We start from the raw sequence: 26,939 nt of genomic DNA on the forward strand, positions 1-26,939 counted from the left end.
TTTCTGAGCCTAAGATTATTCCCCCCCCCCCACCTCCATTCAGTTTCCATTCATAAATTACCTGCACTGTGCCAGGAATTATTTTGCACACTAAGGAAGTATCAGAAAGTGAATCAGAGTAAATCCCGGCCTCCTGGCACCCACAACGGAGAAGAAACAGTAAAGGGCATGCGTATTCAATTCCTTTTAGTATCTTTGGAAGATAATTACATGTCAAATGCCATGACAAACAGTGATCATGAGAAGGTCGAGAGGAAAGGGGCCACCCTTTTTGCTCTTGGTACTCAGTAAGTAAAGATGTAATTAAGTAAGTGTAAGCAATGATTTAATTAGGAGAAAATGCAATGTTCCTGTGTCCAACTGGTTAAGCTGAGCAGTGAACCACAAGCCGTGAAGGCTCGGAGCAGAAGTGTTTTTGATGGGTTTGTTGACAGCCAGGACAGGGACTAGAGACTGTGTGAATGTTGAGAGGTGAGCAAGGAACACATTTACCATAGTGACCACATGCTTGCTGGGCATTCTTGTGAACTCAATGGCTTCAAGAAACTGAGATCTGACCTCAGTCACCAAGCACCCACTAATTAGCTTTATGAAGCCACCATGACCATTGATTCATTAAGGGGCTTTATGACCTCAAAGTTACCACATGCTTGCTAGGTAGCATTATGAATGTGAGCTTTTACTCCCAGCTGCCTTTCAATAAATTTTGTATATATGCTCTGATTGGTGTTTTATTTCTTCTTTACAAGTTCCACATAATAGACAAAGGGCTTTTTTTGATAACATATTGTTATCTTTGCTGGAAACGATCGTATATAATCATTTTAAGCCACACAAATGTGTACATACATGAGATTGAGGTTTCTTCAACCTATAAACACATTTTTGGGTTTAAAAAAGGAAAAGGCAACATACTGACAGTGCAACTGTAACTCTTAGAAAAACACCAGTTTCCTTACCAAACCTAAGCATCTGGTACAGGGACCTATCATCTAAGACAGCATTGAGCTCAAGCCACTGGAAGCCAAGAGCACTCACCACACCAGTGCAGAGCCTCCCCATCCAGTGCCTCTCAAAGGGCTCCCTGTCCTCTCAGGAAGACAGCTGGCACCCCAGACAGGAGCAGCCAGCATACCCTCTTGTAATATTTTCGAGTGTCTTACACAGTATTACTTCCTCCTCCAGCATCTCAGGAACTCCACGCAACCATGTGTGCCATTCTTTTCTCTGCTCCATCTCGAGAGGGAACCAGGTCTCCCTAATTGCATTGTAGGTGCCTAGGATAACAAAGTATTTTCACCAGAAGGGATGCAAGCCATGCTATTTGATAAGAGTAAGAATAAACAAAAAGTTCATATTTGGCCATGTCCCCTTGATGGGGAGGCCTGATGGCACTCAGAGGAAGGATAGCAGACTACCAAGAAGAGACTTGATACCCTAGCATCGTATTCAGAGGGAGGAGGTCCCCCTTAGTCACAGTCATAGGGAAGGGGAATGGGGTGAAAGCAGGAGGGAGGGAGGAATGGGAGGATGAACAGGATGGGATAGCAATTGAGATGTAATATGAATGATTTTATTTTTCAATAAAAAGAGGAAAATATCTAAATATAAAATAAAAATACTTTCAGAAAAAAAAGAATAAACAAAAAGCAGTTATCGTAAAGAAAAAATGTGCTCTACCACACTAAACTATCAGACCAACACACAACACACAGCAAAACTGTAATACAATACGGCCTAAGGCAATGTTCAAATAGTCAACTGTTCACGAAGATCATCTTCTGAAAGACAAACCGGGTTCTTACTCCATAGCTACTTCTGTGTAACTTTAAAAACACGCTATCCCTCAACAAGGTCAGACACTGATCCTGATACTTGTTAGGAAGTTTGATATGAAGCAGTAACAGCTCATCATCAGTCAGTCATCTTTCCAGGTCTCCCAGCGCTCATCCGAGGACTGGGCCTCGTCTTCATCCTTCACGTCTCGGCATCTCCCTGAAGACTACCCTTCTGGGTTGTAGCTCTGCATTTTAATATTCAGTCTCAAGGCTAATTTCTGTGCTGCGAGCTTTGCCTGCATCTCCCCGGAATTCTGCCTAGGCTCTTCCCGCAGGGCCAGCGACTCTTCTATAGAGAGCAGCTGTGCAGGCAGGTGGTGGAGTGGAAGGAGGCGCGCTGCTGTGATGTCATCAAGATGCTGCCTAGCTCTGCATCACAGAAGGAGACCCCCACCCCCACCCCCTCTCACAAAGACATGGTGAGTTCTACTGTTGAGTGGGTAACGCATTGGTCTTAAACTTATGAGGAGGAGGCACTGGGTTTCTGGCTCGCCGTTTCTAGCACTTCCACGTAATGCGGCTTCTTAGAACTCGCGCTCTGGAGCCTTGGAAAGTTGTCAGCGCTGGTGTTTTTGTCTGAGGGATCAGCCTGGTCTGACGTTGTGATCTTTTGTGACTTAGTGATAAACAGACTGTCAATGTTGCTGGAACTATCTCCCGCTTGGCTTGAAACAGGACACTGGGGAAGCTGTTGGTTCACTTCAGAGGAGGTGCTCTGGCTCTGCTGCTGGGAGCTGGGCCTGTGTTCACTGGACAGCCAACCTCCAAAGTCTCATTCTCTCTGTGAGTGAGATGGATGTGCAGGGCCCCGATTTCTGAGGTTTCTTTAGAGGATTTAATGTTTACAGAGGAACATTCAGGAATTAATGGCAAAGGATCAAGCATAAGGTTAGAATTCTGGCCTTGGTCTATGTCAGTAGCAACTCTTGGGGTTACTTTTTTGCCTTAGCTTACATTCTACACTAACAGGGTCAAACAGTTAACTTAGCACTCCAACCTCTTCACGTTCTGCAAAGGCAGCTTTCAGGTTGGCAGCGGTATCTGAAATCTTTTTTTTTTTTTTTTTTTTTTTTTTTTTTTTTATCTTTGTCGGGCAATTTGCAAATGAATTTTTCACTGAGCAAAAGTCTCTCCTGGTGCCCCAGCCTCTCCCGCAGCTCCGCTGGAACCCAAGTCCTTGGGAGCTGGGGGCTCGAAGCTCCGGGGCATCGAGCACGTTGTGCACCAGCTGCAGCTGGCGTGGTGGGCAGGGTTCTCAGGTGGAGCCCACAGCGGGCACAGGCTCTGCAGCCTGCAGTGACTCTGGTGCACTAACAGGAGTCATTATTTTCCCGGAGGAGCACTTCTTTGAGCTGAACGGCTCTCTTATATTTTTGTTTTTAATATTGTCATTATTTGCATTCTGTTCTATTCTGACTTATTCTTTCTCTTTTATTCCCTCCCAGCTCCTACCTTGATGTAGAATCTCTATTTCTCATTCAATATTGATACGAATCATAAAATAATCCTCAATAAACACTTAACTGTCACTAGAATAAACACAAACAACCTTGTTTAATGTCATTGTTGCAATAACATCCTTAGACTACGCATTATTAAAAGTTAAGTATTTTGAGATGAATGCCATGAGACCTGAAGACAGTGGGTTGACAATAACGTAAGACTAACTGTAGTGTATCCCAAATTTTCTATTGCAAAGTGCCTTAGATTATTTTTTCTGTTTAACTTGGCTTATGGTCTCAAAGAGCTAAAGTCCATAATAAGCAGAATGAAGGAGCAGGTGAGCTTTCACATCTTGATCCGCAACCATGAGACAGCAGGGATCACTGTGAATCAACAGCTCTATGAAATCAAGTCAGCCTCTAGTGACATGCCTCCTCCAACAAGGCCAAACTTCCTAATCCTTCAAAACAGTTCTATCAGCTGAGGACCACATTTTATAAGGGGGGGGGCATTCTCATTCAAACCACCACACCAATATAATGAAAAAAGATCTCTTTTTAAAATTGATGTGTATGGGTTGATTTGCTTGCATGTATGAATGTGCATCTCACGCGTGCATACAGTTCCTTCAGGAACCAAGAGGAAGCATCAGAATCCTCTTAACTGGAGTTACCAGAAGGCTGCAAACTACCATGTGCACCGGGGACCCAATCCAGGACCCCTGTAAGAGATCAAGTGAGTGTTCTTAACTACTGAAGCGCCTCTCCATCCCACTAAGGCCGTGGGATTCAGACACTGTCTTTAATAAAAACAGCACATATTTTATTTTATTTTACACTGTTAAAAGGGGGAGGGGGACTGGAAGCAACTGTATTTACACTGCCTCTGTTTTTTAATCTTTTTCACAACATCTCTGCCAAGTGGTCGTCCAGACTATAGTTGAAAATTTCCAGTGTCAGAAATATAAAATAAAGGTTTCCTTAACAAATAGTACAATGTTATAACATAGGTCTGTGACATTTGATTGTTTTGTTTGATGGAAACCATTGACTGATTTTTTACTTAATACTGACAAAGCTACTGCTGCTTTTCAGGTTTCTCTCTAAATAGAATTTTGCCTCATTGGTTTTGTGTGTGTGTGTGTGCGCGCGCGTGCGCGCACATGTGCGCACATACACATGTAGAGCAGAGGTCCATGTTGAGTATGTATCTCAAACCCTTTCCAGCTTCTTCCTTGAGGTAGGGTTCTCTTACTGTTCCTGGAGCTCATGGATGCCCAGTGAGCTTATCATGTCTTCCTGTCTTTGCCTCCATAACATTGTAATTTCAAGTGTGTGTCAACACGCCTGGCTGTTTTGTGTGGACTGTGGGAGTCCAAACTCGAGTCTTCATGCTTATACAGAACATGTTTCTCTGTCTGAGTCTTTCCTTGGCCCCTTACTTTTAATTTATTAAAGTATTACATCTTAAATTTGAGTAGCATACCTTTCAGTATAGTTCTCATTAAATTTTGCTGGTGAGATTTAATCATAGCAAGGAAAGGCACTGGCGTAGGTAACCTGCCTTGTCTCAAGTTCCATATCAAGACTAGTACAAACCATAATTTCCCATCCAAGAAATGGTTTCTGGCTTCTCAGTATCACACAAGCCTGCCTTGTCTTTTACTAAAAATAGTCAGCTACAATTATCATGGTTTTATAAACTCATAAACACTGATTCAGTTCTGTTTCAGTGATAGGATATTTTGATTCCCCTTCCCACATTTTTTTAAATAAAATTAAATGAGGTAGGGGGAAGTCTAGACAGAGATGATATACTAGTAACAGTTTCTATGAGTCATGGCATTCTGGGACTTTCCTGAGCTCTCATGTCCATACCAAGTTTAATTCACAGAAACAGCTAACTTCTACAGTCTTGTCATTTCCAATGAGTAGGGCACACAGTCTTGCTCCAAGAGACGACACTGCAGACAGATCTCTCACCATATCTATTACGAACTGTTTGGCCTTCATATTCCCTGATCAGTCAGGGTTTTAGTATATGAGAAGAAAACACAGGAAACAATGCTAGTCAGCAATCAGGTAGCACATACCTAGTATAAAGTGTTTAATATGTTCTTTGCATGTGTTCATTTCTCATCGTGGCATAATATCCTCTCTCTGTTTTGTGCTTTGGGGTAGGTGAGACACAAGACAAGGACATTAAATATCATATCTCAAGTAGATAGTTTGTTCGTGGATGTCAGGATTTGTCCCCACATTCTTGACTACTAAAGTAAGAAATAGAACTAGTACAATCTAGTTAGTCAGTTCTCCTGGAAACAAACTGATTCGAGGTTCAGATTCTGAGACAGGATGATTCCAATTTGAGAAACCTCCCAAGTTTGCTCATATCTCATGGATTTGCAAATGCTTATCTCCAGCTGTCATTTAGAGTCTCATATGGTGGTAAGAAAAGATTTATGGATCCTTTCAATTATGCAGGTCAGTATCCTCATGTAAAAAAAGAGCGCTAAACTTCATTGATATCTGAACAAAAGAGAGAGCAGTATTTTACAGACATATCGTTTTCTGTGTTTTAATCTAACTTCTTGTAAAGGGTATCTTTTAAGATTGGGATATCGGAAAGAACAAGTATAAAAGTTTTAGATAAAAACAACATACATTCAAATGCCAGAGAAGAAGCCTGTGCCCATGGAAATGCAGTGTGTGTGCTACTGGACCCAGAGATCTATCTGATTGGCTGATTTTTCTCTTGAGAAGCTCCTCAGTGCAAAGGCAAGATGCTTTAATGAGCTGCCCAAGTACCGTTAGGAGATATAAAACTGGCTAACAGTTAGGTGCCATAATTTATGGGTCCTGACAAGGACCATTAATTGACAACGTGTTTCCACTATTTGAACTCCTAGAGTCGATTTAGTCTGAGTTCTTGCAAGATCTGGGAGAATCATTAAAGGAGGCTGGAGGCTAAGCACAGATAATAGGAGTGTTTTAATATGCCTGACGCTTTTAGAAAGGAGCAGCATGTCACACATCAACGCTACTTGTTATCTAAAGCTCCCCACACAGGGGTGGGAGAAACCCCAGCCTCGCGCTCTTCTCTCCAACTGCTTTGATAAAGGAAAAGAAATATTTAATATCCTGCTCTCCAAAAGTCCTGAGGTGCCATAAGAATCCAAGAAAGCCTCCAAAGAGACATATAGTCATTTTTTTCTCTTCTTGATATTTTGTCTTTGAAGTCTTTGTGAGCTTAGTGGAAAAAAATTAAATTGGTATTTTTTTCCTTAAAAGGGAAATACAAAGATGAAGACAAGGGGCAAAGAGAAAAGGCTCAGTGGGGAAAGTCACTTGCCACTTCCTTCACAAGCCTGATGGCCCGCCTTCAACCATGTAAAGACAGGAGCTGAGAACTGACTCCACCGAGCCCTTTGACCTCCATAAGTGCCATGACATGCTTGCATGTATGTGTGCACATGTGTGCATGCTAAATTTTAAAAAATGATAAAAATTCAACAGTTTTGGTTGTAGAGTGTACTTATGACCAATCACGTAACAAAGGGGACAAACGGAAGGTATTAAGAAGGTTTAGCAGTCAGCCAAATTCAAGCCTGCTTCTTGATGCTGCATCTCCTGAGAAGGTCCATTTCTCATCAAGTCCTCAAAATACAGATGATTTTTTAAAACATTAATATGCATTTTCTTGAGACTTTTTCTTTTTGTACAAATAATAAGCAACATATGTGTCAGGCAAATTCTGACCCTATTAAGTAGAACTGATCTTGGACTGAGCTCCGCTGGACACCCCTGCACCTGGCAGCTCACCTGCCCAGAGGTCAAGGGGCTTGTACTGCACTGTTGTTGTGCCCCAGTGACATGTGTACCAGGTGTCTCCTCAGCCTCCTGATGGGTTTCTTCCTTTGTTGTAGTTGCTAAACCATTGAACTTCAACGCTCAGCCAAGGTACAAAGATAACACTGGCCATCCTGGCAAAATGGCGGACTATAAGCCATGTCTGAGCAAGCAAGGGAAGGAGAAATACAAAGGCTGCTGCTGTGCCATGGGCCAAGCTGCTCCCTCTGGCTCCCTAACCTTCTGACCAAGCAGAATTTTCTCAACACTGCAGGAAACACCTCCCATGAATGGAACTGAGCACTTGCCAATGCTACTACCACTGATAGAGCAGCAAGGCCATGGCTGTCACACATACCCTTCTGATTACCTGGGAACTGCCATGGCACCACTGATGAGCCTTGGAAGAGGTCCCAGTGACAACTGTAAGGCAGTGCTGATTGTCACTGCGAGTGAACTCCATCCAGAAAGAACTGCCAGGAGCAACAGTGTAAACGCATAGAGTGACCTGGGACTCCAGCATGAGACTGCAAGACAAAAAAATGACTCCCCACCCCCTGCCACTGCTGAGAATGACCACAGGATGGCACTGTATGGTGGAGCCCTGAGCCAGCATACTAGGTACTGAGGTGGGAGGGCTTTCAGAGGCAAATCAGAAGTCCTGCTATGGGAAGTTTGAACCCTAGTTCACAAGGGGTGGGGGGCTGTAACTTGCTAGGGGGCAGTTAGAGTAAACTCAGAAAGAAAGTGGTGGTATATGTTTATGAACAACTTTTTTTTTTTTTTTTTTTGGTCAGGAGAACACATGAACAAATGTCATTTCTCTCCTTCTGGAGACTGTTACAAATGGCAGGATCAGGAGAGGCGAAAGTTGCCTCATCTTAAAGAGCTGAAAATTTGGACTAAGAACATAATACAATCTATTTTCTGTTACTGCCTCTTTAAATTTTATAAAATGTTTTAGTTGTTTAGGTTTTCCCTTAAAAATTGTATTACTGTTCATACTATTATGCGTTGATTGTTAAGCTATTGTACTACAAATTCTACCTCACTACAGAAGACATTTGTGACTCCCCCTTACTTTTTTACACCTAAAAACAAACCTTTCTTTTCTACACTTACTTTCCTATGATAGTTTCTCTACCATCTCTCATGCCTCCAGCCCGTATATTCATTTTTCATTCATACCTCAAAGCTTTTTTTCCTTTCTCCATTCCATTGTTTTGTTGCTTAAATATTGATATTGTTCGTTCCACTAAAGTATCCTTAAAACATTCCTTCTCTAACCAGAATTCCAGCATTGAGGTCTCTGGACTCTAAATGGATGCATATGAAGCAGGAGAGTGTCGAAGCCACATCTAGACTGCTGGCTGGCTAGTGAGGAGTACTGTTGCCATCTCCCTCCACCCCAAGTAGCACCAGGAAATATACTTTCTAGTGAAAACATCCTCTAAGGGGACTCACAGAAATGTGACTGCCAAAGACCAGGCAAAGGAGAAGAGTCAAGACAGGACACGTTTACATCTCAACAAGCACAAGAACAAGCACAAGCAGTGTCACACTCACCAACAACAAGCACTAATGTCTCAGCCCTTCAGCAACGGAAAGCTGAATCACCAAGAAAGAACTCATAGCTCAAACTTTTAAAAAAATGATCGATGACTCAGATTAATGAGCTAAGACCATCAAATGAAGCCCTAGGCAACACAGTTACCAAATGAATAAAATGAGTAAAAGAGAATGAGTTAAGTGGTAAATATGAGAAAAATATGAAGAGAAGTTTAAAAAGCGAAAAGAAACATTGATAGAGTACCAAACACCAGTTATGAAAATGTCATAAATAGTAAATCAAAGAAGAAACATGGCAGAAAAGCATCACCAGCAGGTAAGATCAAGCACAAGACCAAACTTCAGGGATGAAGGAAAAAGCAGAGACAATACATTCCATATATATATGAATGTGACCAATACTTGCAAGAAGTCTGGGGTACAGTCAAGACTGAATCTAAGACTCCATGGTATAAAAGAAGAGATATACAAGTTAACAAAAGTATAGTAGATAATTCCAAAAAGCCCGAGAAATAAATTGAGAAGCAAAGTTATTTGAACCCCAAATAGACACAATCACAGAAGAATTTGCCCACAATATATTACAGTGAAAACCTCAAAGATATAAAGCAAAGAAATAACTAAAACAGCTAAAGCCTTGTTAGCAACAATTCACACACAACATCAGACATACCACAATAACGTTATATCTTTCTTCAACAACCATTAAAGGGAGGAAATCACTTTACAATGTATTTCAAGCCCAGAAAGCAAAACAACTACCAGCAAAAACAAATGAAGGCAGTATATAACAACTACTGCAGAAAATTCATAAAAATATACTATGCATGGAAGAAGAAGACTGACAGTCTCATTCATGAAAACACAGGAAGGGATGTATTCCATTAGAGGAACAGATGAATGGGAAAAAGGAAGAAACAGATTATCTCCAACACATCAAACTAGAAAATCTCTAATACAAATAGTAGATGAGGAAGAAAAAATATGAAAAGTCCAAATCAGCTAGAATATCAACTAACAAAGTCATTGGAGATAGCAAGTCTCTCTCAAGAATAAGGTTATAGATGAAAATAGCTTGAACTTATCAATTACCAAAAAAGGTGAGAAGCTAAACTTCCTTCTGCCCCCAAAAGATACATTTACCAAACAAAGCCATCCAAAACTGGAATGCCAAAGGATGTAAATCAGTATAGTAAGGAAACAGAAGACATAAACAAGTATATGTAGCAATTCTTATGTCTAGTAAACGTCAAACCAAAATTAATAAGAAACAAAGAAGGCCACTATATATATACACACACATATATATGTATATATGTATATATATACATACATACATATAGGGAATAAATCATCAAGTAAATATAATTGTAAATATTTATGCATCCAATATTGGGGCTCCCAAGTTCATAAACTAATACCAAAAGACATAAAAGCCACAAGTTTGGATAAAATTATACTAGAGATGCTTCAATACCTCACTTCTTGTTTAGGTAGGTGTTTTAAATTTACAAGCAGCAGAAAATTACAGAGATAAATTATACCACAGATTAATTTTGTTTAAAATATCTATAAATATAACATGCAGTGTAGCTAGAGACAACATATTCCTCTCAGCAACACACAGCATCTTCTCTGGAAGTAATCACAAAGTGACAAAGCAAGCTTTAACACACACACACACAAACACACACACAATACTGAAGTAATTTTTTAAAAACCTCATCATACCACACTGAAATAAAAATAAAACTGATCCAGAAATTACACAAATGTTTGGAGTTGGAAGAATACACATTTGAATAAATAGTCAATCCTTGAAAGAATGTGCGGGTGGTGGTGGTGAATTTTTTAAAATCCTAGAAACAAATAGGAAAGAAAGCATAGCCTACCGTACTATTTGTGGCACAATCTAGTAAGTCCTAAAGGGAAAGTTCATAGCTTGTATTAACATATCAGAGAACACTCAAGTAAATAACCTAATGGTGCACCTCCAGACATTCAAAAACTAAAAAGATAAAATCATATTGACTAAGCAGTATAAAACAATATAAATATAAATATTGGTAGAAATTAGACAAAAGAAAAAATGCGCAAAATTGATTCAAGAATAGGTTCTTTCAAAATATTAATAAGCCTATAGCTAAACTCTTAAGAAGAGAGAGAAGACAATAATTAGAGATGAAAAGGAGTTGTTACAACTGTTTCCAATGAAATCCAGAAAATCATCAGGAAATACTTTAAAAACGTACATTTCCCAAGCTTGGAAAAACAAAAAGAATTGGATAAATGTTTAAACTTACATGACAAAACTTAAATATAGAAGCTATATAAAAAACACTAAATAGACCTGTAAGGAAAAGAGATTAAATTGAAAATCTCCCCACAAAGACTATTTCAGGACTGAGAAAATTTACTACTAAATTCCACAAACTTTTAAAGAAAGATATAAAGCCAATACTGCTCAAACTTCCACAAAATTGAAAAGGAAGGGACACTACCAATATGATCCTATTGTCCTGATAACAAAATGAGATAGATACATAACTAAAGAAACTGCAGACCATTTTTCTCATTGAACATAAACGCAGAAAACATTTTCAAGCCAAATCTAAGAACACATTAAGTTCATCCAGCATAGGTAAGCCTTATTGTCAACCCAGTCATGAAACATGCAAATTAATAACCATAATACATCATAAATAAACTTAAGGACAAAAATTACGTCATCTTCATAGATGCAGAAAGAGATCTGACAAAATTTAATATGATTTCAGAATAAAAGCCTTTCAGAAATAAGAAACTAACAAACTATACCTCAGAATAATAAAGACAATATATTACAAACCTATACCTAGCATCATACTAAATAAAATATTGAGAACATTTCCTCTAAAATTTGGTATAAGTGTGTCACCCTGTCCACGTTCATTCAATGCTGGGTTCAAACTCTTAGATACAGTAATAAGACAATGGAAAGATATAAAAGGGATAAAGAGGAAAAGAAAATTTCAAATTATTCCTGTTCACAAATGGCATTATCATATACTTAAAAGACCTACATACTGTGCCAGAAAACTCCCAGATCTGATATTCTCAGTAAAACACATTATAAACTAAAAATTGAAAGATCGGTAGTTTTCTTAAGTACCAATAATGAATTTTCTGAAAAGAAATGAGGAAATTTATCATTCACGATAATTTAAGTGCCTTGGAATAAATGTTACAAAGGGATTGCTGCAAAAATTTTAACTTTTTTATTTAAAAATGTTTTAGGTTTTTAAATTTTATGTACATTAATGTTTTGTCTGCATAGCATATATGTGTGTGCAGTGCCCATAGAGGTCAGAAGAGGATGCTGGAGCCCCTAGAACAGGAATGATTGATGGCTGGGAACCACAGTGAGTGTACCAGGAACTGAATCCAGGTCTTTGGCAGGAACAAGATGGCTCCATTGAGCCATCTCTCCAGCTCCTACAATGAAAACTTCAAGATAATGAAAAAATGGAATCCAGATGCTAGGCAATGGAAATAGCATCCATGATTCTGGATAGAGATACTTAATATAAACATGGTTATGTTTCTGGATTCACATAATTAATATGAAAATGGTCATATTACCAAAAATAATTGGCAGACTAAGTGTGATCCCCATCAAAACCCCAAGGACACTCCTAAAAGAACTTGAGAAGCAAAACCAAATGTTCAAATGAAAACACAAAAGATCTAAGCAGAAAAAAAAAAAACCACTGATGGTATCATAAATGAAAATGAATTATACTACAAAGTCATAGTGACAAGGACAGCATAGAACAGAGGACCAGAAACAAATGCCCACAGGTGTCCCCTCTTAATATTTGATAAATGTGTCAAAAAAAAAATGAAAGAAAACAGCTTACTTAATAGATTGTGCTGGTGAAACCTGATATCTACGTGTAAAAGAAGAAAAATTGAACCATATCTTTGGCCTTCAAAATAATAAATTCAAAATAGATAAGGACCTGAATTTAAAATTGGAAGGGCGTATGAGACAGCTCAACTCAAAGTTAAAGGGCTTTGCCAGCGAGCCAGGTGATTTCAGTTGTCTCTCTGAACCCCCACAGTGTGTAGGGAGAACTGACACCTGCAACCTCTGCAACCAAGCCAGGGCAGACATCCTCTCTAAAACAAAACCAAAACCAAAACCTTAATTAATAAAATAAAACCTCATTTGCTGGAACATATATGAAGAAATAACTTTAAGATATAAGTACAAGCAAGAAGTTTTCTAAGCAGGACTGCAAATGCACATGACAAAGATAAAACATGATATATATATATAGACTGCAGGAATAAAGGTAAGGCACAGTAAAGAACTATCAGAGTTGCAGTTGTCTAGAAAATCAGAGAAAATGCCAGTTAAATTTCAGATAAGGAGTTAGTACTTAAATTATATAAAGAACTCCAAAAAGTAAATACTGAAAAATAAAACTACCAATCAGCAAGAAGTCTAATGAAATGAACAGATTTTTTTTTTTTTAAAAAGAAGAAACACAAATGACCAATAAATATCTAAAAAGGAGTTCAACATCCTTTAGCCATTAGGGAAATGGACATTGAGGTTACTTTGAGATTCCATCTTACCTAGTCACAATAGCCACCATCAATCTAAGGTCCACAAATGGTGGTGACGATGTGGGCAGAGAGAAACCCTTAAACACCTCATAAACGTAGCTCCTTAGATATACCACCGGGATGTGAACCAATATAGTCACTGGACAAATGAGTGTGGATATTTCTCCAAAAATTAAAACTAAAACTACCATATGATCCACATATAATTCCTGGGCATATGTCTCAAAGACTCTTATCTTACCCAGGAGACACTTGACCTATTCATACTTATTGCTGAACCAGCCTATATATCCATCAGTTGAATAATGAAAATATGGCATACACACATAATGGAATTTTATTTAATATAAAGAAAAATTAAAATTTCAGGGAAATAGGCTTGAAAAAATCACCATTTCCATATTTTTATTGATTATTTGGGAATTTCACATAATGAACTCCAAGTGTACTGACTTCCCAGTCCTCCCAGGTCTGCTCCCTCAACCTTACCCTTTATCCCCCACCTCCCCCAGAAAAGAAGAAAGAAACAAAGTCTAGTTTATATTTCCCATATATTCACTGGAGCATGGACAAACGCCTGGTAGCCAACTCCTTAAAGAAAACTAAGTCCTTCCCCGCCATCGCCACCCGACAGAAACCATCAAGTGTGGTGAGATACACCTCAGCATCCTCTTCAATGGCTTTTTGTCTAGGCTGTTTTTTGGGTGTAGGGTCACAGGGGTTTTCACAGAAGCCTTATTTTAAGTGAGGTTCTGCAGATTCAGAAAGAAATTCTGAAATGCTGTATGTCCTCCCTCCTATGTGAATCCTACCTTTCAATGCATACATATGCATATATGTGGGTATGAGTGTAGGTATAGGTCATAAGCCTAGACAGTGGAGCCCAAGAGGAGAAAATGTGTTGCTGAGGGAGGTGGTGAGGCCTGTAGAACAAATGTGACAGGCAAGTGGAAGGTGAAGTCTGTGGGTGGAAAGGTACAGGTGAGGGGGAGATGCAGGGCAGAAGATGCTCACTGGAAACAAACTATGCTTGAAATGTTCTAATGAAACCTAATACTTTGCATGCTAAATAAAATATAGTTTGTAAGAGTCATTGCTTAATTTTATGACAACTTAAAAACTGTTTAAACATCAAGAAAATAAAAAAAAAGGCATTTTATCAGATGTCATATAAGAGCTTTCAACCACTAAATCAGGACCAAAATGTTTACCATATAATATTTACCTTTCAATTCTCATTTTTTAATCAAATAAACAAAACTGTAAGCAGCTTGAAAAAAATCCAGAGTTAAAGTGCTAATACAAATTCAGAAAAGAAATATTGAAGTCTTAACCTTGTAAGGTGGACTTAAATCAGCCTTCTCACTTAATTCCGATAATATTCTGAGCTTCAGTTTTTTTTTTTAATTCTGTCAATCTCACAGGGTTGCTATGATTAATAAGTTACTACCCACAACATGATAGCAGCCAGAGAGGATTTGGGTATTTAGGTGTTTAAGCACTGTTTTAATTAGAGTTTCTGTTGCTGTGATAAAACACCTACCAAACTATTGTAATACATGCATGCAAATGGTATAAAAGTGATAAAATAAAATCTTTCCTTATAAAATATTACTCTATCATCATACTTTTGGTGTGTTGTGCTGATCATGCACATAATGTCTAAGCTATGTAAAGGAATGCAGTAAATACTAGATTTGTAAATGGGCATTAGGGTATGAGGTATGGTTTTTGTGTGGAGAGGCTCTCTGATTTTAGTTGTAAAGATAGAGCATGTTTACACAAAGGTAAACAGTACTGTACATCACTTTCCCCAACTGCTAACCTGGCACTGCCAACAATCACTGTCACGAGAACATAAAGAACTGTCAGCATTATTGATGATCACGGAAAAGTCCACAGAAGCCCTGGACCTGAATTTGTTTGGAAAGAAGCTTTAAGGAACCTAGTTCCAAATTGAAAATACGTAGAGCCAGGAAAACATGGCTCAATCCATGGCATGCTGGAAGGAAGGCTGTGGATATGATGTGATGGAAACAGACTGCCAGATTCATTTTCACGTTCAAGAATAGCACACGGGAGGTTGCAGTTCCAGGCTAATGAATTGGCCTTGTGTGTGCAGGCTAGGTGGATCTGGGGGTTGAAACACATGATAGCTCATGCCTGTGAAAAAGTGCTGTGGTAGCTGTGGAAAGGAAAAGGTGACTGTTAAGAGACAGTGACTTAACGTCCAGACATGTGTAGTTAGGGTAGGAATAGGCGGAAGAGATGGCCAAAAGGCACTCCTCTGATGCGTGACATTGGTGGTGATGAGAGACCATGGCTTGGTTAACACCAAGCAACTGCTAAAGGCGAAATTGAGACCCGTGGGAAATTGTGAAGAGATATGTTTCGTGGACATCTAGTTGGGACTATCTTTTCAATACCAAATATATATTTCATTTGCACAAGGAAGGGTTGGAGATAGTTTTGAAATATTACCTACTAGAATGAGTCCTTATCAGAAATTAGTATTTTATTTTAATTTTTATATATTTTTCATACAACACATTCTGTTTACCACCCCCCATTTCTTCCCATATCTTCCCCAACTACATACCCACCCAAATCTACACCCTTTCTTTCTCTTTTTCTTTCTTTCTTTCTTTCTTTCTTTCTTTCTTTCTTTCTTTCATTAGAATACAAACAGCTGCCTAATAATAATAATAAAATAAGGTAAAATAAAATAAAATTAAAAAAACACTAGAATAGGGTGAAACAATCAGAAAAAAAGTCAATTTAAAAGAACAAAAACAAAATATAGACAGACAAACAAACAGACAGACACACACACACACAAATCTCACAAAAACACAACACTGTGGACCATAATATAACTCATATTTTTGTGGGTTTTTTTTTTTTTGGTTTTGTTTTTGGGTTTTTCGAGACAGGGTTTCTCTGTGTAGCCTTGGCTGTCCTGGACTTGCTTTGTAGACCAGGCTAGCCTTGAACTCACAGTGATCCACCTGCCTCTGCCTCTCAAGTGCTGGGATTAAAGGCGTGCGCCAGCACCGCCCAGCTATTACTCATATTTTACTTCTCAGTTTGTCATCCCAATCATCTTTTGGTTGGGTATATGTACAGTGTCGCTTCTCATGTTTTCCACTTCACCCTCTGCTGAAACCCTCCATAGGGCACCAGCACCATCGTATTGGAGCTCCCCTTGAATTGAGCAACAGTGTCTCCCTGTGTCATCTCTCTGATACTACTATGCTGACTATTAGAAGATAAGTAATTCTATTTGTCAGCTAAGACTTGCCTCAGAAAAGCTAAAGAGCAATGCTGCTTTATCTGTTTTGAATCACATTCACAAAACTACATTCATCTGGGCATAAATCATCTCACAGTACATGCCATTCCATGCAATAGTATTCAGTGTTAAACCAGTGTCAGTGATGGCTCAGGGTTTAGGAGCACTGGCTGCTCTTCCAGAGGTCCTGAGGTTAATTCCCAGCAACCACATGGTGGTTCATAGCCATCTATAATGAGATCTGGTGCCCTCTTCTGGCCTGCATGCATACATACAGGCAAATCATTGTATAATAAATTTAAAGAAAAAAAGAAAAGCCAGTGTCAGCAAACCCAAAATCTCAACAAGATGTCTTACTTCATTTTAAACTTATATCTTTACTATAATATGAAGGCACACACACACACACACACACACACACACACACACACACACACACACACACCCTCATACACTTATGGTTCTGAATATATTTTATCTATGATTTTCAAATATCAAGTAATTTGACCAAAATATATATATCTCCAACTATGTGGTGACCTAGCAATGAGCTAACGTCAGTGGGTCCCACAAGTTTTATGGTCAGTATCAAAGAAGAATAGGACTGAAAAATAGCCTTACCAACAAAGGACATCAAAGACATTTAGACAAAAAAATAGCCTAGCTGCTTTCTCAACAGGTGCCTACTAATGGATGTGGCTGTTGTAAGGGAAAAAAAAACCTACTGACATACTAAAAGTCATGTTCTTAACTTTCTCATCTTAGCATTAAGAGAGGAATAATTCTGTGCCAATGTGCCATAAGCACAAAATGTGCAGACTTGACATACAGAAATTACATAACCACAGAGGAAGAATGTCTTCATTCATTTATATGACACTGTTTCACTGTTGTCTGGTTTCATAGTCACAGATCAGTGGTGTCCACTTACATTTAACAGAGTAGTTGCTTTCAATGGATGAAACAATCAATGGGCCAAATAAATAGTTTTAAGGGTGAAAAAGTATTTACATTTGTGTATAAATTGGCCATCGTGTTTTTCCATGTCATTTGGGCCCTCCCATTCTTTAATGTAAGATATTTTGATAAAGGGACCTGTCCATGTCCCGGTTTTGTAAAGTCAGATATGAGAGCCTTTTCTTGGTTTCTTGTGCTGTGCTTCCTTGTGTCTCGCTTCTTTCCCAGGAAGGAAGCGTTCTTTGTGACAGAGAACTTGGATGTTGAGAAGGTCTGACTGATGACATCGTCATCATGACTCCTATGCAGCTCTGAGACCTGCTGAATCTCTGTGCGTGCTTTCTCCTTGTCCACTCTTCAGTCACCATACCTTAACCCTTTTCATAAAATAATCTTACGTACATGAGAAGTAGTCAGTGTTCTTTCAGCCACAGGAGAAATTTGAGTAACAGAAGCAAGGGAAAGTGAATGGAGATTTACGATCACATGACCAGCGCAGCTATTCCCACTAATCATCACCGGCTCCACTTTGGGAAGAAGCCACCTGTTCCTTCTGTGAATAATCCAAACCCAGATTCAAATCAGGATGTGATCACATCCTTTTTATTTGCTGTGGTTCCTAACTGGATCACATTCATATCCACTGGTAAAAGCCATTTTTTCATATCCTGAAATATATGTATAATACTGAGCATTGGGATATATTTTCCATAGCTTACTCTTTTCATGAATACTTGGTTTTAGTTGGAGAAACATGGTAGAGGTGAGAATTAATTTATTCTTTGTTTTCATAATTCATGAGTAATGAAGACCTAAGCAACGTCTGTGGAATTCTGACCTGGAACATCTTTTACAAGCACTTACACTTTGACAGCTGATGTGAGTTCCTGAGGCAACATGATTTCAACAAAGTGTTTGTCAAGTGTTAGCATAGCTCCCTCTGAATACTCCCAGAAGACTCTATTTCTCATGAGCAATACTGTGTTATTTTCACCTCTTTCATTTAAGGGATCACATTCACTGTTACCATATAAAATTTACATTTATTGTTTTGAATATCTATAAATGTGTCATTGCTGTTGTCACAGTTGTGCCTTCCTGTACGTAAGAGGGGCATGAGGCTGTGGAGAATGAATTACTATGTTTCTGATGTCTTGTTCAACATTTTATCTTGGTTTCATATACATTATCAATAGGTAAAAATGTTTTAAACCTCTTTACATATAACTAGATTAGTATGCATCTTTCCAAAATGACTTAAGCAATCAGATTTTCAAATTACAACACGATTCAAGTTGGTTTATGTACAAAGGTTTTTAATGAACATATTTAATAGCGCTTTGTCATATAAGCACATATAGGAGAAATATATTACCTAAGGGCATGAAACCAGTGGTAAAGAAAAGTGATCTGAGCAGCTCAACTTGTGGTTTCATTAGCTATGTAGGTTGATTTGCACACTGGTGACAATAAATGATGAAGCACATCTAATCTCACTCTTGCACCTGATGGCCAACATGTCACCAAGGCCAAAGGAGTACGTAAAAACTTTCTGTTACTTCAAAAAACACAAAGGAAAGTCAAACTTTGATGTTAAAAGTCATGGTTCCATGCCTAGAGAAGGCCCTTGTGGAATCTGTGGGCTTGAGTTATTTTTATCCTGGCCGGTTTATGCTGAGTTGGTCTGATTACCATCATACACACTCATTCATATCCTACATTGTGCCAATTTAAAATTCACACTAAAGAAGCATATATATATATAAGAAGCATATCACACACACACACACACACATATATATATATGTGATTCTGTATCATTAACCTACTGCTGATGCAGGATGCCTTGAAAACAATGGAAATCCACAACGGAGCGACAATTTCAAAAGTCCGTTGCATTCATTTCCCAACCAGCACTACTTCCATCCTTTGTACCGTGCTTCCGGCTCTTCCTAACAGATGTGCCAACAACTCTCCTAGACAATTTCACCTTCAACACTGCTGAGAGTCTGCCCACTAATGACCATAATGAAACATGCTTTGTGTGAGAGCCTGTTCATTTATTTTCATTCCCGTGAGTGCCTTCAGAGACCAGAGTTGCAATCACGGCTACTTACTATTTAATTCCCAGCCAAATTTATGGTCAAATTGAAAAATGGAGGCAGGCAGCCTGATGCAGGATGCTTTTGTCTGAAGTGTCCTCGTGGAATCATTATACTTGCATTAATCTTTAATCTGCAATTAAACAATCAGTTCTATGTAAAAGATAGCTGCAAACAGATCTCCTGCATGTGTCCTCGACAATATATCTTAATGGGGGGTTGGGGGAAGGGTTAGCATAAGTGTAATTAGGATGGGATTCGTCACGGGTTCTGGTTCTGTAGGATGTTATTTATGGAACTAAAATGACTTTGCTGGATTCAACACTTGCCAAATAGCCTTCTCTCTCTCTCTCTCTCTCTCTCTCTCTCTCTCTCTCTCTCTCTCTCTCTCTCTCTCTCTTTTTGCAGGAGATGGGAGGAGCGTGGCAGGAAAACCACAACACGAGTGTGAGAGTCAGGAAGAGTGAAGGGAGCTTGCCTGGCCTGACTGATAAATGTTTTGGCAGAGACTGCAACCTGCTTTGTATCTGCAGCTCCTCAATTAAGAGGCTGCTTCCTAGTGTCCACAGATGCTTAATTGGAGACCGAGGCTGCCAAGCAGGCCGGGGCATCACAATCATTAGCAGGTAGTGTGAGGACAGGGTGCTCATGGCTGTCAATTATCTTTCCCTCTCAGGGCTGTCAACATGGTGGTGCCTTCCAGAAAGGCACACCTGGATAAGAGAAGCATCCAGAGCAGCTTTTGACAATGAAAACAAAGTCGAGTTCCTTTGGCCAGGTGAAAGCAAACATTAGGAGGGGGGTCATATGGACGAAGCAATCGTTAAATAGTCCTGGGTTTCAGAACTGACTGCTCACCTTGGAGAGACTTGTGAAGCACGGCCTTCAAGCAATTCACTTTATGTCATCAACAACTTAGAATAAATCCTTAATTTTGTACTTGTGATTATACCCCTATTTTGCTATGATGGTTCTTTATCGGTATGTATGCCATATGAAAATTTCACAACATTAACTATTACAAAGTAGCTCAGTCTGCTAAGGAGAAACATGTCTGGACAAGAAATTGTGTTGGAGAAACTTCTGAAAGGTTTTCTTTCTCTAGTCCTAGTTCTACACATAATTTCATTACAATATTCTGTTTCTTCCTATGCACAGTTTTCACAATAATAATAATAATAATAATAATAACAATAATAATAATAATAATAATAATAATAATAATAATAATAATAATAATACCTATAGTCAAAAGCCTGCAAGGCTGGCCTCCTAGTGCTTTGAAGACAGCCACAGTGTGAGTGTGTGAGAGGGATAAGGGGCTTTAAGGAGCTGAGAAGGATCTTCAGAAGTTTGAGACCCAACTTACTCACAGCTAAAATCTTTCAAGTATGAAACTATAATTCAAGGCATCAAGTAGCGAGAGCCAAAAAAAAAAAGGTGGTACTTTAAATCTGTGGAGGCCAGGAGAAGTTAGGGAGAAGAAAGCAAGCAAAATAATCACAAAAAGACCTGGGGATGTTGTTTCTGGTCTATACAGCAGTGCCCCGTTGTGTCTCCAACACTGTAGCCACAAAAGATACATGGCTTTCATAATGGAGAGGAGCAACCAAAAATTGAACTATTCACGTGCTACCAATATGCTCCTTTTAGAGAGGTTTGGATTCTTGTGAAAATAAGCTCAAAACTGCTCTTTATCATCAAGGCTTAGAAGACGCTGCCTGTACAAGTGGTCTCATAAGAACTTGCCCACAGTGAAGAATATGTTTCTCCATGCCACTTACAGCCTCACTATCAAGTATTCAAGATAAAAACAATTAAAGACACAGAAGTAATAGGCACACATCGATTCCAGTTACTAAACCATTAAGAGAATTTTAAGGCAATATTTTAAGCATCTGGTGATTTATTTCACACAGCAGTTTCTCAGGATGGAAATTCCAGATTCTATTAGAAGATATAGTTGAAAACTCAGGCTCTCCAAGAAAGAGAGAGAAGAAAAAAAAAAAAAACCAGTGTCGGAGTTTATTTCTCCATTATCTTCCTAAGGCGCGAACAGTGTCAGCTGGATCATTTTCATTCAGCCAGTCCTGTTTCTTGAACATCTACTAGGCAACATGGTCCTGCACTGGGTGCGGAGGATTCCAAAGGGAAAGAGTGTTTAGAAATGACTTCCAAAGATGAGGAATAGGCACACCAACACACTTTAACGATACAAGTACACCCACCTCACAATGGGGGTTGAAACTCTGTATCCAGTGGGTTTCTAGGTATTTCTACTTGCATTTTTCACACTGGGTACAACATTTACCTTAAAATGCTTTTTTTTCTATCATTTGATTTAAACTTCAGATCATGGAATCATCACTCTAAATACTCAGACAGGGACACAATCTTAAAGCAGTATTTTCTTCTTTCACAGTTACTTCTACATCTACTTACTTTCACATCTATTTTCCTTAATAATACTTCTAATTTCCCCTCTTCGTGAATGCTGCTTTAACCCAACTCTTGGCTATCTCAGAATAAAATTTTAACTCTGATCTTCTGTGTGACTTCCTATGGAAGTGTTTACTAACCCAAGTCATTCCAGTGTTATTCACAAGGCTTAGTGTCCCTCCGCTCCCATTTTTTTTAATACTTAAAATTTAAGATTACAGTATATTGCATCAACCTCTCATGTACCCTTTTTACTCTCGTTCAAATTTATAGCCTTCTTTTCTTTAACTGCTGTTAAGTACACACAACATACACACACACACACACACACACACACACACACACACAGCATGCACATGTATGTAATTTCATGTGTGTATGCCTAAATACATAAACGCAACCTGCTCAGTCAATATAATGTTACTTGTGTGCACACATTTCCTGGGATGAACATTTGATACAGGATAACAAACTGGGGTGCTTGTCACTGGGGAAGACTCTTTGATAAGATGCTTAATCTTTCTAGATCTCAGGTTCTCATTTGTACAGCTGATAAATTAATGTCTCCAATTTAGCAGTGCTGAAAAGGCAGAGGTCAGCACCTGCCTCTTGGGAGATGCTCAGCACACAGTGTCCATGTTGAACCGGACCTCTCAGTCCTCTTCTTGTCGCTAAGGAATTGACACAAAGAGTTTGATGAATCTTTCTAATCTCCTACTGCCTGGAATCTTCACTTTGGATGGAAGGATGTTCATCTCCTCACAAACTGTGGCACCTCCGGGCTGTTCTCTTTATCCGGCCATGTCCCAGCCTGCACACCTCACAGGTTGTGTGCCTGTCCCTCAGCCCAGTCAGCTCTAATCTCCTCTCAGAGCTTACCTTTCTTCAGTGAAGTCTTTCCCTAAGTAAGTGGCTTCTCAGGAAGCATCTTTACAATTAGACTATTTTATCACTTTGAAAGACATTGTGACATGATGTTTATAACGTGGCCACTTAACAGCACGTCAGGTCCACAGAGCCTGGCGGAGACAAAGGTAAAGATGTAGAGAGCAACCGGCGCATAATGAACAGCACACAAGTCTGGGTGGGGTCCAGGTGTGACCAAGGACAGCAAACAGGGGACCAGGCTTGCATGCAGCACAAGGGTAGCTCTTGGAGCTGTGTGTGGAGCACACAGTACATGCTCTAGTATGGGGTTGCCAGCAGGCTGAACCATATGGGATTGCCAACTTGGGGCCCAAGTTGTTTGGAGGAATAAGTTGTTTGGGGGAATAAAAGCTGGAGATTTCACATGATCAATTATCCATATTTTACTTCCTCTTCACTAGGATATTTTATTAGAAAACAAAATAAAACACACAAAAGAAACTGCATCTTAGCTAAGAAGCTTATGGGTGGTGGATGCCAGTAACCCCGAACTTTCTTTTTCCTTTTCCCACGGGCACCAAGTGTTGTGAGAATCTTCTAAAACCAAGTAAAACCCATTTCTAAACCCTAAGGAAGTGATGGCTACCATGGTTCTTTGGTCTTCTCTATGCAGTGTGGAGGGCACAGGCATGAGACTCATCTGCTAGGGAACCACTTGCCTGCATACATGCAGCACCAATGCCGTGCCTTAAAGGCGGCATCTTGTTGCTTCTGGCAGAAAGGGGAGCAGCTTTTGTCCTGTGTGGGCTAATCCTCAAAAGCATCTAGCATTTAATTCCTCAGTTTTAATCTTATTCCACTAGTTTGTGGGAGATGAGCGTGGGCAGCCTGGTTAGCTATACTATGCCGAAGGGTTTCACAGTTATGATAGAGGTATGTGCCACCTCCTATGTCCACTCAGATAAGTGAAACTGTAGGATGACTTCTGTTACTTAGGACTCAATGGATGATGACTATATGCACATTAACAATGTGGTGGGAGCCTAAAACCCTTCTTTTTAAAAACACTTTAAATATTAATAAAATGTATCAGAGCAAAAATACACATCCCCAGAAAGTACTTATTCTCTGTGGTCACTGTTGATCAATAAATACCATGCTATGAAATGAAGTATTTCAAGTAGATTTGGATCCTTTCAGCCATACAGAATATTTAATACATGTGTTTATTGTTTGATCTAACTATATTATTTGTCACTTATCACGGTTATTAGAAGTACAACAAACATGAGCAAAGAAATCTTAAGGTATTAAAATATAGTTTTAAAATAACAAACTGATCTCTAAGAGGAAACCTTCCTAAAAGGGGGTAAGCTATATGTTAGAGATGAGGTGCATTTGCGGTGGTGTGGCTACAGAAATATGTTCTATTTTAAATGAAGCACTGTTTTCAGCATAATTTCTATATTAATGTAGGTTTATAATGATCATTCTAATATCTTTTTTGTCACAACAGGCCATCATAACAGCTAAACTAATTTCAACGTGTATTCACTAACTCACAAGCTGCATAAAACTCGTGGCAGTCATTGTTGCCAACACCATCAACGCTCAATTGAAATTCATCAGTGTTTCCTAAATACCTGCTGGCTGCGAAGCAATGAGTGGAATAGCAAACAATAGATACAGTCCTCATTTCTTCCCTAGCAAAGAGTCAACCCTCCTGAGGGCCAAGGAGCTGGCCTGGCACATTTCACCTGTGAAATTCACTGCATCTTGCATTTCACCCTTGAGGTGTCACTGGAAATACCAAACACAAATAAACCAGTAATATACTCTCATGACCTTCTAGTAAGGGTGAGAGGAGAAACGCCTCAGTACTGCTTCACCCAGTGGCTCTGACCCTTTGGCTCTTCAAAGGCTTTCAGAACATTCAAGCTGTTTGTCGCTAAGGTTCTGTCAACTTGGCCCTGTATGTAGAACTTTTTTTTTACATGGAGAGGGATTAGCACACACCACTACTGTTGCTGAAATCACACTCACAGTCAGATAACTATGGTTAACTTAATCAGGAATGTCGGGAATACTCTGTGACTTAGGGGGATGGATTTTCCTGTGTGCTATTCTTTGCTCCCCCCCCCTGGTGTGTGTGTGTGTGTGTGTGTGTGTGTGTGTGTGTGTGTGTGTGTGTGTGTGCATCTATGTGTCTCTGTGTGAGTGTATCCTACAGATTCTTTCCCCAATTTTTCAGATCATGTAAGCCGTCTAATTGCCTGTGCTAAGATTGCCAATTATACACCATAAATGTGTGCTGGGCTAGTATAAGCTTGAGGCGGAAGGTGCTTCCAAGCCTGACCCTTGACCCCGACTGTCTAAAATGTGCTTGTGTGGCTCATTCTTTCCATAAGAATCAGAGCAGAGTAATATTCCTTGCAGGCTGCATAAGAAGAGGCTGAGACACTTCGTCCTGCTTCAGGGAGCTGCAGGCTAGAAGCACAGGACTAGTAAAACAGGGAAGACGAAGCAAGGAGTGGAAGGAGCCTGGCCTGAGTCAGCTGGAGGAAGAGTTCTTACTATAGTGTCTGAGTTCTTTCTCTGTCCTGAGTGGCGTCAGGGATTAACCTGACTGGGGCAGGAGGGGAGTGGGGTGGGGGGGGTGTGTGTGGGGGGTGGGAACAGAGACATAGAGACACACATAGGAAAGTGGGGATTGGGGACGTGGGCTCTCTAATGGAGAGTTCACAGAGCCTTAGAAGTTCAGAATGTTTGTCTGATACAGTTGAGTAGGAAGGCAGGGTCACTGCATACAGATAAACAAGGAGGCAGGGTGTACGTATACAGCTGGATCAAGGAGGCAGGGTGAGCTAATCTCCATAGAAGCCATGCCTGTGGGGAGCAGCCCTCGGGTTGTAAATATGCAGAGGGAGGAATCTGTGGTGGACACTTTCAACAGCCACACTTAAACCAGAGGAAGGAAGGCTTTGCCACCCCCATGGGACTGAGCTATTGGGCTCCTTGGCATGGCCATGCCTACCTATGTCAACAGCATACGTTCACTCAGGACTTTATGCAATCTCTGCACATTCTTGTCACAATTATCACAAATTTATCAAGAGTGTGTAACTTGCTGAAAGATTATAGGTATAAATGTCAGTTGAAGTCATGAATCCTAAAGAAATGAATGAATGAATTTTCTGGCAGACATTTGTAAAGCATGACAGAAATTACAAAGGTGTTTTTTAAGGCCTTCAAGTAATAAAACCAAATGAATCACAAAGCCTTCGCTAAACAGAAGTAAAGACCCAACCTGAGCCTAATAACTATGCTATTTTATAGTCTGCCCTCAGAAGTTCCTTATTTTGAGAATGAGGTCACAGGAATGAGAAAGAACATTGATTGCTGCAAGAAATGGAACTGGGCACACTGGTGTTTAGGAAAAAGAAAATTCAAAAATTAAAACAGAAAACAAATAAAAAACGGTGGGGTGCCGCAACACAAGCTGCTGTTTAGCTTAACTAGATGTTTCTTTCTACTCACAACCAAGTTTGAGTTTAGAAAATAATTGCACATGTCCAGAATAAGATGCTCACACAGGAATCCGGCAGCAACAGGTATGTATGTATGTGTGTGTGTGTGTATGTATGTATGTATGTATGTATGTATGTACGTACGTATGTATAAGGCCTTCAGTGCTACACCTTTGCTTGTTATTAAGTCACCTAGTTCACTTATTGTCATTGTCCTTTTAGAATTCAAACATAACCTGTGCCAGTGACATTAATCTTTAGGTAGCTCTTTAGGCAAATTGACTATATATACAGAGTCGTTAGAAGAAAAGGTACTTTTCTATGTGACTTTACCAGTTCTAAAGAGGAAGTATTTCCCTGCCTAGTGCCCCATTGCTATGACATTCAGGAGACCAAGTGTCTCATCGTCACCATGAACTCCGTGTGGCCCAGTATCAGACTAC

At 39.5% G+C, this 26,939-nt stretch overlaps 1 protein-coding gene and 1 pseudogene across 2 annotated transcripts in view; both read right to left on the minus strand.

Annotated features, from left to right (window-relative positions):
• Positions 1–26,939, minus strand: part of PDZRN4 (PDZ domain containing ring finger 4) — a gene marked incomplete at its 5' end in the record, with an annotated part of 346,998 nt that overhangs the window by 95,341 nt on the left and 224,718 nt on the right.
• Positions 1,581–2,723, minus strand: LOC311579172 (DNA-directed RNA polymerase II subunit GRINL1A-like; annotated as a pseudogene). Its single transcript has one exon. The product of its transcript is annotated as a DNA-directed RNA polymerase II subunit GRINL1A-like (transcript).

Source organism: Acomys minous (genome assembly GCF_964271855.1).
Source record: "Acomys minous genome assembly, chromosome: 12".
NCBI classification, from domain to species: Eukaryota; Metazoa; Chordata; class Mammalia; order Rodentia; family Muridae; genus Acomys; species Acomys minous.